We start from the raw sequence: 13,630 nt of genomic DNA on the forward strand, positions 1-13,630 counted from the left end.
AGGTGCACAACATCAAAAGATGCTCTGGCATATACATAAACCCATAGTTTGCCCCCTGCTTTATAAAGCCAGAGGGCTTTCCGCCATGAATTACACCTAAATGCAAATTATAATTAAAAAAAAAAAAAAATTCCCCATTTTGATGTATATAATTCTAGAGAAGGATGAAAAACCAGGACTCCTGTAAAATATCACAACAGATTAATTGCTTTTACTATTAAGAACTGTTTTGTTCAGCTCAAGTCTGGCTTCAACTTCCAGGCACCGGCTTGTGTTACACCTCTGTCTGACAGCCTCCAGCGCTGTCTATTTTTGTTCTTCACGCAGGTACCTGGAGCTGCTAAAGCCACCCTTTAACCTTCGCTTAAAGATAAAAAAAAAAATATAAAATTCATCCGAGCCAGGAGACTGGCTGTTTCGTTGGCAAGGCGCGTTTGCCAATCTTTTAACCACCCTCGTGGCTTTTTTACATCTTTCCAATTTGTCAACATCCTCTTGAATCGAGGACGCCAGAAACCAGACAAATTATTCCAACAACAGTTGTACCAGTGCCAAACCAAGGGTAGGCTAACCTGATGAGTTCCGCTCTTGCTGTTGATAAATCCAAAGACAGCAACAGCTCTTTTTGCTTGGAGAGCTCACGATTACCCACCAAAATACCTACCCGAGCGCGTATTCGGCAATACAGGCATTCATGCTTAAGATTTTATTGTTATTACGGTATAAATTAAGCCCCATTCTGCCATTCTTCTTCATCTGAGGTTTAGTGCCTTGCCCAAATATAAATCCATTAAAATACTGTTGGAATAAGGTAATTACTCTATTATAAATAGCATAAATTGACCCACTGATACTAGCAACCCCAGCATTTCACTCCAAATTTAGCTCTCACTCCAGAATTGAAGCTCTGTGATGAACTCCACTGCGTGCGATGAGTTACTGGGATATCTAGATGTCACAGGCTGTCCTCAGGGCTCTTTCCCGAGGAAAACTTCCCTTTTTAAGGAAAATCATTATGCCCCATTTTACAGTTGAAAAACGGAGGTTGAGGGACACGAAGAGACAATCTTTGTGGCTGGCAGAGACAAGATGTGTCTACCCTCACCAACCCTAAAATCCAAAGGGTGGGAGGCTGCATGCCCAGACAGCTACCAGAACTTTCCTGCCCACCAGCTCGAGAACTTCCATGGACTGAAAGTGGAAGTCCTCGAGCTGCAGGTGACTACCCAAAGCGTCCCAGTAACCCTGTGGCTGCCCAGGTCTCACGTACCTTAGCGGTGAAACGAAACCACGGGATTTTCCTCTCCAACTGCAAGCACCGAGACTAGCAAAAAGGAAGAGGGATGGTTTCTGAGCCAGCGCTATGGCTTTTTTGGTCATATTATCTAATTTCATTAATTGATCCCAATATTTATGCATTTTCCTGCTGCAGTGCAAATATTGTTAGAACATGCGATTTCATTACTTCTCAGAAAGAGACTTTACAAGATGCACCTGATGAGTCACCTAAAGATTCTGCCAGCTCATTTTCACTTTTTTATCCTCTAATTCATTTTCTGTCTGCAGCATTTTTCAATAGCTCCAGTACTCTGACGAGTCTTGCCAGCTGGGGGGCTCGTTTCTGAGAGCAAGTCTCTATTTTTGCTGGGGATTTCATTCACGCTCTCTCCGGCCATCTTCAAGAAGCAGCCAGATTTTTATCTCATTTACACGAGCGTGAATCCAAAGCATCTCCCCTGGAGCACGTGGAACGACTCCAGATTCGTGCTCAATTTATGTTAGATTTAGGTCCACGATCTCTAAATATAGTCAGCCTATACTGGGTGGGTCTCCTGTAACAGATGATCTCCCTTTACATCAGCTTTGCAGTATATTACTGGCTCAAAGCTACATAGGGGTTTTGTCACCGTTCAAATTTGGGTGCAAGAACCAAACCTGCTCATACATGGATTTACACCAAAGAAGTCCAAAGGGCGAGGGGGCAGGAGTGTTGGAGCACTGTTAACATATTCCACTATCCGCCCAGCAACCTAAGCAGGCAGCGATGGACAAGCTTCTCCAGCCTGTGGCCATTGCAACCTTCCACCAGGACAGATCAGGCTCTGCTTCATGGAGATGTCCTTCATGGTCATGGAGGAATCGGCTCCAGGACCGTTCGCAAGTGCTCCCAGCACCAGCATTTCAGGACACTAGAGTCACGGATGAGATTTCCATCCATCCTTCCCAGGATTCTGTTTTTTCTACAATTTTTCGAGGAAGAGATACTCACCACTTTGCTCACCACCTACAGCAGATAGCTTCAAACCCCTGAACTCAGGAACTGAACTCAGTTATATGGAAACATTACGTGCTTACGACGTTTAAGGAAGGGCATCAAAGACTGCCACGACCTAAAGAGAACCAAAGCTGCAGTAAGGAGCCAGAGACTGGAATAACTCTTGGGGAATAGATATGATCTTCAGTTGACAGGACATTCATTAGCATCCCTTATTTAACAGCAGAATCGCAGCTTAGAGATAGCTTTCAAAAAAAGTATTTATTTAAAGAATATACCCAGCCCAAATCTATTAGCTAACACCCGCCACTATAAAAACAGTACAAAGGGTACCAGTTTTTCTTAAGAGATTAACTTCCCTCCTATTAAATACAGTAAGATTTCATGGTCCTGGACTCAAAGATGGGATTTTTTTTCCCCCCCCCTCTGCACAAAGTTTAACCTAGATTAGAAAACCATGTTTACAAATTGTTCACCCTTGTTTACAGCCGGCTCTAACGCTGCTAAAAGAAGCGGCCAACTCCACCCTACGCGAGTGCAGTTGGCTCTATCCAGACCACCTACTACATCGCTGAAGCTGGCCTCGGGTGTCTATGGTCAGGAGAGCACTGACAGATTCACACCGCCTACTCCCTTGCGTTGCCAGCAACCACCTCCCCACAGTCAATGGAGACACAAAGGCAGATTTGATGTCAGGAATCTGTAATAAATGCTCTAACGCCTCCCTCCCTCGATTGTAGGCACCAACAGGATCCGAGTCCCGTGCATAATATAGTAGTAGACATTGAAATGATCTTAAATCCATGGGTGCGTGCTCTGGATACGGCACGTCAGGAATAAATCTACAGAGAAAAGCTCTTACTGATTAACCGCACGTTAAATATGCATAATGACAAGGCACAGTTATTTTCAAAGATCTAATGAGGGATCACATGGTAGATGAGCCCTATGTGTAAGAGAAAACACAGCAGTTTAAGTTCTGCAAAGACTAAGTGGTCTACCTGTGTTAGACTTTGCACCATCATCACTCACAACAGTTTGCAAAATTTCCCTAGTAAAGACAAGGTCGAAGAGGAAATCCTCAGAAGAATGAGTATTTTTAGTTAATTTATTTCATCTGTCCAGTCAAGTGGAGACAGGGTTCCATCTCAAAATCTGCTCATCCCCTTCCCGCTCCATCAGTGAGGTTCTCACCCTTTCACGAGACCCCACCTGCACCCAGGAAATCTTCATTTTAATAAGGTAACAGCCTGGAGTTTGCACCCCATCAGAAATTGCCAGTAGTTTCACACTCCAGGAGTTGTAAGGTTTATTAAAGCAAAGCTCGGATTATCTATCCCACACTGAATTCCAAATATTGGGTGTTGGGAGCAGAACGTGTGATGCAGCAAAGCTCGTTCTGAAGAAGAAGAGCAAGCTGCTTTCATGTGCGTGGCCATTCGGAGGGACGGCTTCCAAAACCAGATGTGCTTTCCAATAATCCCAATTGTTTAAATGATACGAAACCAGAGGAAAAAAAGAAAAAAAAAAAAGAAACAAGAAAACCTTGCTCAAAAGGCATAACTTAACTGTGCTTGGCAAATTCACTGAGGAACACTGCAGACCGGCAACAGGGATCTGGCATCGCATTAGTGTCAAGTGATAGTGATGACTCTGAACAAGTTTTAACTTCATTCTAGATCCCTTAACTGGTAGTCAAACGGCCAGGGTAAAACACCGGAGGTGGGACTCATCCCCTCTAACAGATGTCTACAACATAATAAATACCTACCGGGGCAAATTCTCTGGATTTCCTTTATGTCAGTGGGCAGAAAACAGGCAGTTCGACTCATCACAGCTAGAAGACCAGTACAGGCTGGACAACCTGCTCTCCAGCAGTGCTTGCTTCTCTCCGTTGACTTTAAGATGGGACCTACATGATTAGTTCTGGCTCAAATTAGGTTTGGCTCAAGATGTAAAAACATCCCAAACCTGCAGCTCGTACCAACTTCAGCATGGCTTGCAAAGATACGGTTTCTTTGGATTCCAATGGGAATTTGATGAAAGTTGAAGATTTTATGTTAGAACATTCAGGAATCCCAGACTTAAGCACTACACCTTTTCCAAACATCTCCCACAAATCTAGCTGAGCAGATCTGGTCCCTCCCCAGGGCCGCCAGCTTGAATCAGAAGCACTCACCAGCAGCTCCACCACACCCCGTCAGCAGGGTTAGCTCATATTAATCTTCATTATAAGGTTAAACATACTGGAAAACTCTCATGATCCCTTTTGCCAGCAGTACCATGGGACATTTCAATTTGAAACTGCTCTTCACAGCCCTTTTGGGAAGAAGGTAGAGACTCCAGCAAATGCAGCTAGAGAAGAACATTCATCCATGGCCTCACCACTGAAGCCCCACTTGCTGAAATAGGAGGTCCATCCCAGACAACAGGTGCTCCTCACTGATATTATTTCATTATTTTATTTCACTATGCTTCTGAGATTTTTTATTGTTTTTAAGTTTACACGGTTATGGATGAAGATCTCCCAAGTGCCCACGGCATTGCACTCTCCAACACATCATCCTCTCTTACAGCACCACATTTTTCCCTACTGCATTCCTAGTTATTAAAGGCATTTATGGTGGTCAGTCTATGCCAGGCAGCATCCCCAGAACCTCTCAGCAGGTAACATGAAAACAAATAAGTATCCACCTATTTTTAGTATTTCACTAAAACTCGTGCCAAACTCAAGGCAGTTTGGTGCAGCCCGACAGAGCTACAACGCGTTCTGCTTTGCTCTCCATCCGTACGTTCTCCCCCAGGAGTGCGATCACTCATGCTTTGCGTGGCTTTCTCCCACTTCTCTCCAGCTTTAGTCCCAAAATCCCACTTCTTGAAAAGTGATATTTAACATAGAGACAAATGCACACTACAAGCTCCAGCCAAAGCACTCAGTAAGGGCTGAATGCTTTCAGCAAGATTTATAGATTTACAATGGAGGAATCCCAGACCTTTTGGTTCCACATTTAGTGTCACCTGAATGTCTGTTAACCTGGCTGATGTGCCTAACCCTACCTGCTAATATATATGGAATCTGATGTCTGGTTTTATTAATAAACACAGAAAACAAGGTAAGATAAACCACTGTCTACACTTGCTCCTCAGTAGGAAATCTCACCAATGGACCTTTTACAACCCTGCTCCTAATAATCTTCACATTAAAAAGATTTTAGCTCTAAGGAGATAAAGTTCAAATGACCCAACGCATGGGATAAATCACAAAGGGTATCTGTACATTTTCTGCCCTGCACCTGGCACTGAAATAAGTCAGCAAAAGAGGCACCAGAAGCCACTGCTCTTGAATGCCAATGGAAAACTCCTTCCCCGTCCTAAGCATCGCTGAGTCACAGCGCCACGAGCTGCTGCCCGTCTGCAGAACCATAAAGCCTTCGAACAAATGCACGTGCTGAAGAGCATCGGCTGAGATACCTGCCTGCACCACGGCAAGGCAAGCGCCTCGGCATTGGGAACCGGATTGGAAACCACGAGCAATTCCAGTGCAATACACAGATTTACACAGATATAAAACCAAGTGTAGGTGGAAACAGAATCAAGTCCTGACTGATAAAAAAAGATAGCACTTAAATAACACTTTGCAGCTTCGCAGCACTCAATAAACATTAACTAATTAATCCGCACAGCATTCTACTGGAGAGACTTAAGCAGAGTAAGAAGCACTCACAGAAAACCATTACTTGCACCAGGGTTGCAGAAGGACTTAGATGCCATTACATGGTTTAAAGTACAGCTTTGGAAACCAGGCTTGCTAATGCAACTAGGTTGCTCAAGACCAGATTTGTTTCAGCTTATTTTAGCCATACGGAGCTTGCGAATCTAATCTGATTTGTAATCTAGACGTAAATTTAGATAAACTCTCTTAATCCTCAAATGATGAGATGAAGCAAAGCAGGTTTGTAATTGAGTAGGAGCATCAACAGTAGCACTTAGCATGGTTTCTTTAAGGTGCGTTAACCTACAACACTTCTGCCCAAGCTCCCTAGGTGACTTCTGTCCTCTGACAGTCTGGAAATGATGCCTAAAAAGTTTGACCCCTCTTAGTGTCACAAAAAATATTTAGATTGCAGAAGAGAGAAGGTCCAAGTTCAGCCCTTGGACCAGCAACCAGGCTACTTTCTCGCAAAGAAAAGGAAGCCGCAGGACAACCCATATATCTACGTTTTATTGTATCCTGCAAGAGACCAGAAGGAAAAAAAAGTACAGTTTACTGCAAATGGACCTCTTCGCTCTTCATCAACACTGTTAAGAAAAGCTATTATTCTCCAAAAGGGATGCTGTTTAGACTCTGATAGATTCATTGTTCTCTGCTGTGTCTGGGACAGCATGAGCGGCTCTTCCCGCTGCTAACATGATTGAAGGAAGAACACGGTAATAAATATATGCCCATTAAGCTGTTGAGCCTCTTTTCACTTCACTGATACTAATGGGGAAGAAATGAAACAGTTTCAAAACAGCAAGTTGCCAAAACTGCATTTGGAAAGGCTGAAGAGTGAGAAGTCACAACTGACACACCACGGTTCATGCTCCGCCAACGCTCGCAGGAAGGGGCTGGCTGGAGAATAGCAAGTGTCTGTCTCCAGGGGACAACTTCAAAAAGCTGCATTTTTCCTCTCACTACAGATCATTCAGTTTGGGTTTATTTTTAATTGTTTTTTTTCTTTTTCCCTCTTATGTTGAAGGGGGTGAAGCTTTCAGGGTGGAGTTTCTAAGGGTACCAAATCGGGTAACAGAGCTGTCTCGCTGCTATCTTGTTTTCTAACAAATCGATATTCATGCATCTTAACATGCATGTATAAGTAAACATACAGTCAAATGAACAGGCAGGCTTCCAACAGTAAATCTAGGGACCTATGTTGGACTAGATGACCTCCTGAGGTCCCCTCCAGCCTGAATTAGCCTACGATCCTACAGCAGACAAAGAGGAAGATTCGGATGGATCAAAAATCTGAACACCTGGTGTCTCGGAGCTACAAGGATTTTAGTCAGCAAAAGATGCACAGCTCAAGATGTTTAGTCTTGGCCTTATGAAACCTGGATTAATTTCCGACCTCCATCACAGACTTATGTCACCTTCAGCAGCTCAAGCTGGTATATGTTTATGGTACCAGCCCCACTGTCCGTCCCCATCCCAGGCGTGCACTCCATCCCCCACATTGTACAGACAACACAAAGCAGAGAGAAAATACAGGGAGCTGCTCAAGTCAAAAAATGAAGCATTTTGGGAGTGGGGGAAGGGAGCTTTAGTTTTTATTAAGATCAGCTCTCTGAACCAGCTGTGCCAGTGCAAGCCAGCAAGGAGGTGGGAACACATGGCCGGGAGGAGAGGAGGCAGAGACATGGCAGTGCCGACTTAGATCAGCTCACGCTGCCATGGCATCGCACTTTCCCTTGCAATATTCTGGGCACAGAACAAATATGTACCAGTTCACATATAAAGTTCAGGGAACGATAAATTTAATAAGTACCATCTTTATTGTGGGTGCATATTTAAGGACAGAGTCATCTCTGTAAGACTAACGGCTGCATATGTACAAGGGTTGCATTTAGTTCATTATACAAGATTTTAAACCTCTTGTTGGCCCCATGCTGGCATTAAAAAATAAATCCTTGCACAGAAAAAGCATCGTTCACCTTTGCAAGTCCTTGTTCAGTGCACACGAAGCGCCCTCAGACACTTCTCCTATTCTGTGGCTCTTTACCTCTCTCTGCTGGCAGGACCATAGGGAGAAGCCGGGGTGCCAGCCTGAGATCAGGACCGATGGGACAGAGGGGAGGTAGAAGAGGACAATGAACCTTCATCGCCATATTTCTTAGACTGTATTCTACTTCTTGTTTAGATACTAAGACAGAGTGGTATGAATCTACAAATGGGGCAAATCAGGGCTCTGATCCTAACTTGCTCATCAGCCGAGGCTGCTGCTGTTTGGAGCGATATTAGGCTGATAAGTAGTGATACTAGGCAGTGATATTAAGCTGATAGCAGCTATTTCTACCCCAATTTCAAAGACACAAATGATTCAGCGCACAACCGAAAGGACACGTTTTGCTGGGCATGCCAGCAGTGTAGTTCTAGCACGGAATTACTGCAGGGAATTCTAGCAAAGAAAATAAAAATATAAGGCATTTTGGGAGAAGAGCTGAAAGTCAAGAGCAGCCTGAAGTTCCCCAGCACTGATACCTTACTACAGTCCTTCCAAGGCAGATCTTTGGTGCCTGAACATCTTTGTCGACATCTGATGTTCATCGATGTTTAAGAGGGCTTTTCTGCCATGCACATTTCTGCAGCACTGAGCACAAAAATCACACAGTAAAAAGCAGCTGTGTCGTAAAACGGGAGTGATTTAAATCTCTCTGTATCTGATAGCCGCCGAGTGCTGCTTCTCTTAACTTTTACCACTGCTGACATGCCAGCATCAATCTGTTCCTCCAATCTGTGCTGGTCTGTTGGACAGGTTGGGAAAGGGACTCGCACACACAGAGGACACAGATGCAATCCTACAAATTAGTGAAAGAAGCCTGAGGATAAAGGACAAAAGCCACATCATTATGCCCCGCAGTTGGTACAGCCCTTTGGTTTGAGGCTAAACCTCAGCACCGACCCTCCCGAGCTAGAGAAAACGTCCGCTTTTAAGCAAGCTGGTGCTTCATCCTTGTTTATCAGGCTGATAGTTTATCACCCCTGTTTTTTATAGGAGAAAGTATTCCCTCAAATGAAACCTTTTTACTCCAGTGGAGATTCCCTCCAGGAGGCAGTTTGGGGAATTGCCTGCCCTGTTTAGAATTGGATATGTTACAGTCTATACCTTCTGCTGCAAATTGGCTCTCAGTGCACTTGTGTGTGTCATTTTCACCTACCCACTCGCAGATCGCACCAGCCACCGGAGCTTCGTGCGAAGGGCCGGATTCTGCCAACCCCGGGAGCCGCCGGTGGAAACCGTTATTAAAAACGGCTTGTAGCAGTGGGCCTTTTAACACATCTCTCTCTTGCCGCGGAGCGGTCTGTAAGGAATGTAAGCTAAAAAGGTCGCTTAAGTATAATGAGAGACCACTTAAATGAGGAGCACAAAGTGCAAAGAACAGAGGAGATGAAGAAACTCTCATGGAAGGGCAGTAATACATCAGCACCTATGGAGCTGGAAAAGACAGGACGTAAATGACAACTGAACCAGTTTCTCCCATCAACGTGAATCCTACACATTTCCTTTTTTTCCCCACTTCTAAGGATCCTACTAGTTCTTAGTTTCCTCCAGGACCGGGAGATGAAAGGAGATACACGCCATCAGATGACATGTCGGCACTTCACATGCACTTACCCTCTGCAGAAGGACATCAACGGATGAGGTCACCAAGCAGAACCAAGCAATAGGAAATTTACTCACCAGTTCTTGAGGTTTTCATAGCAAAAATTTGTAAACCATTATAAGAAACAGCTGTTTCTTCCATCAAACACTTCTGGATCCGTGGAGTTCAATCACCCAACACAGAGACACGCAACCACCCAAAATCCCCCACCAGGAGACCAAACCTCCCCAAAGCCTTCAGGGAGTTTGTTCTCCAAGCATGTTCTCCAATCCTATTAAAATATCTAACCCAATCGACCAAGAGAACAGAAATACACCCCAAATGGTTGCATTACCAATAATATCTTTTTATTTAGAGAAAAATTATGAAATCATAAGAGCCTATCAGAAAGGGGGTTTAATTACAGTGCGGGGTATTTCCACTACACAGGATGTTTTTGGTTGGTGGGATTTTAATAAGTGGAATGTGAAACACTCAACTTCATATCTAATAAAATACAAGACTGGCTCTTAAATATTCAAAGGAAAAGTTGGGTAAATAAGCTAAGCTGAAGAAGTAGAGACTGGAGCATGTTTTCTTGCTCCAATACATAGCACTGAATAAATACTTACCAAGCAGCTATTTGTCCTCTGTTTTGCTGAGTACATATAATTGATACACCTATGATAAAAATCATGTTTTTAAAACATTTTTCTAATGTAGGAAAAAACCCTATAGATTCCCTCAATAAAAAGCTATCAGCAGTCTAGCAGCTATTGACAGTTAAGGGATCAATTCTTTATTTTTGCTAATGATGCCCAAGAAATAGGTTTTTACCATCTTGAATGAATGGTCATTTTCCTGAGCGGTGAAATCACTCCAGTTCAAGAGCAAGTACGGGAGCTACTGGATGAGTGTGAGACCTGAAAGTGGAAGAGATGTAGGTGTTGGCAGTGCTGGTGTCCATCTCATAGAGAGTAACTGGAGTGAAGCAGCATTTATTCTGGAAACTGGCTTAGAGATGGTCACGGGGAACTGGAGCAAAGTATGATTATGGCTCTTGAGAGTTTTTTTTCTTTAGGTGATTATGGCTCTTCAGAGGTTTTCTTTCTTTAGATAGTCCATAATTGTTCCATTTCAGCTCATTTTCAAAAAACTGCTCTGAAAATGCAGAAGAGAAAGACTCGCTCTACAAGAACCCTGTCAAGAAGATAAGTGTGGAGGAGATACTTGACGTTACATAGCTTTAGGCTTTTATATTTTCCATTTTTCATGTGATGAAACCATTTCAGCAAGCGATATAGATTGTGCTGAGCTGTTGTTATGCTTTCAGCTACTGCCTGCCATCCTTCATGAGAACCACGAATTTCTGAATGAGGGGAAAAAATGGAATTTGAACACTGTCAAACGCACCGTACCACAAAAGTGGATCAGTCAGGAGATTAGTGAAACAACTCTGTCAAAACAAGTTGTCTTCTTGATCTCAAAGCTGATATTTGGGGGGGTTGGGTTCTTAGAAAGCTAATGCATTAAAACTCTGTCCAAACTGTTATTTTTAAAGCCTTCTAAGGTGATCATGATTTTAATCCTGATTACGAAGCCCAGAAGACCATTCAGGCATTTCTTCTACACACGTGCCATATCCAATCCACGCCTAAAGAGCCTGTTATAAGGGTAGCAATTGCATCTCTAAGGGGTTCTAGCAACCAAACCTGAATCAGCTCTTAAACAAAGAAGATAAAGTTGAGTGCTTCTCTCTTGAGCATCACACGAAGTTCTACCTGGCCTTTTTGATGAATAATAATAGCGAATTAGCCTCTCTCAGATACAGTTGCATTACCACGTCAGATGAGCCAAGTCACTACTCCAGTATACGCTTCTTGCCCACAGTGAACACGAGGTGATTAGCTCTGTTCACAGTCAAAGAGGGGTAAAAAACAAAAAAAAAATCAGTCAAAAATCAAATTACCTCTCATCTGCTGTTCTTCTGCCAGCGTGTGGCAACTTCATCAGTGCATCAGAGGTGTGTGTGACACTCAGTTATCAGCTACGTAAAACATCAGACGGCTCAGTCTTTTATTCCAACATCAACCCATCCACGCGAGCCACAAAGTGGGCACCTCTCCAGAGCTGCATCGAAACCCTTTCCCGAATTAGCACTAGAACAACTGCAAATTGTTAATGCCTTGTAGCCGGAGTCCATCTTGCAGATAATGGTGCACAGAAAAGCCATAAAAATGGTAAAACTTAGCTTGAGGAAAGCAAAAATGTATTCTCCAGGCATCTTTGGTTCACCGGTAGAAAATTTGGGGTGATACCTATGCAAGTGAGATGCTTCCCCTCCCCCAAAGCAATCAACCAGCACATCGTATGTTCTGCAAATGCACCAGTAATTAATGAGACACTTACAGCTGTATATATCTGGCACCCTCGTATTTAATTCAGCACTGGCAAGCTTGCCAGCTACCCAGATCTCCCCGCACGCTCCCCTCCACCTTCCCTCTGCCCTCAGAGGTAGAAAACAACCGATGCTCAGAGTGCTCAAGTTTCGTGGCATACACCGAGATCTGCATCCAGCCCTACGTCCTGCATGCAGAGACAGCAACCACAGCCCTGTTTCCATCTGATTGACTGTTAGATCTTCCTCTCCCTCTCAGAGAAGGAAAAGAGAGTATTTGGCTAATCAATATGAGAAGCACCCAACGCCCGAGGTCACCGCAACCTCAGCATTCAGTGAAACCCCCTTTTCATACAGATCATCTGGGCCTTTTAGTTCTTTGGTAGAAATGGTCATCACTGGCAAAGCTGAAAGCTCAGCGTTATTTTGTGACCGCGGCACAGCAGGAAACACAAAGGCAGAATGACACCATGTGAGCTGCATGACAAGAAGATGCCCCAGGGGATGGAAACAACTAGTGCCAATGAAAGACTACAAAGATCACCTTCGATGCAAAGAGAAAAGCACATACGAATATCCACAATGTGCAATGATTAATTGCAGTTTTCAGTGCCACAGCTTAAAACTGCAAAGTAATGCCCTCCTACAGGAGAAGTTTGTTTCTAAATTGGTGGCTCTGCTTGACAGGATAGGGATATTCACCCATTTGGCAATAATGATGCTCTCACAAGAGATAACCAACAACCCCATTTTGAAGACTTTCACCCGCTTCACTGCAACCACATGCAGGCAAGTAGTTTATTCAAGTCCACTCAAGAGCACACTTGGGAGAAGAAGAGCATTCAGACAAAAGGGACTCAGGGTTTTCAGGTGTGCCTCATGGAACGTCACCATCATGGCCAGCCCATCATGCCACACTGGGAAGCTCCTAATTAACCCAGTCAGAAGTTCCCATTCACCTTCACCCAGATGGATTGCAAGAGTGCCAAACAGCGTTTGATGCTTTTATTGCCCCGTTTACCCCTGCTAGCTCAACTTCCCGCTTCATTACAACCAGCCAACTCCAGGAGTGAAGAAGGACCTGCTGGTTTCATGGATCCTTTCTCCAGGTTAACAAGGCAGCTTCGGCTGCTTCATAATTGCGGTTGCTCCTGTCCCGCTGCAGCCCGAGCACACTGATTGTCATCTGCTTTCGGGTCCCTTCCATCTTTACCCTTTTTAGAGTGGTTGCAGTATCCCGGGTGAACATTCAAGTCTCACAGCCTTGGTGGGATCTATTCAGGGCTTGCTCACCTCTCCCTGTGGTTTCGTTTAATTAATGCAGCAAAGCATAGTTAAATACAACAACAAGCACATGCGGCAATTCCACCCCAGGCTCCTCCTGGGAGAGCTACTTTATCCTACAGTCAGCAAAACTACATAAACCCCTCTAACATAATTGACACTGTGATCAAAGCGAACCACATCAAGATTTTACTACAAAAAATATTATTTTTTACACTGATGTGCTAACATTTCTCTAGGAAAGGCATTTTTGGCATCATTTTCTCTCTCCTCCTCCGCCCCATACCTTTATTTTAGACTCAAAACCCTCCAACTTGCATAACAAGGTTCAC

At 43.9% G+C, this 13,630-nt stretch overlaps 1 protein-coding gene across 4 annotated transcripts in view; it reads right to left on the reverse strand.

Moving 5' to 3' along the window:
* SFXN5 (sideroflexin 5) overlaps positions 1 to 13,630 on the reverse strand; it is a 107,246-nt gene that overhangs the window by 68,248 nt on the left and 25,368 nt on the right. The window lies entirely within an intron of this gene.

Source organism: Calonectris borealis, chromosome 4, assembly GCF_964195595.1.
Source record: "Calonectris borealis chromosome 4, bCalBor7.hap1.2, whole genome shotgun sequence".
Lineage (NCBI taxonomy): Eukaryota > Metazoa > Chordata > Aves > Procellariiformes > Procellariidae > Calonectris > Calonectris borealis.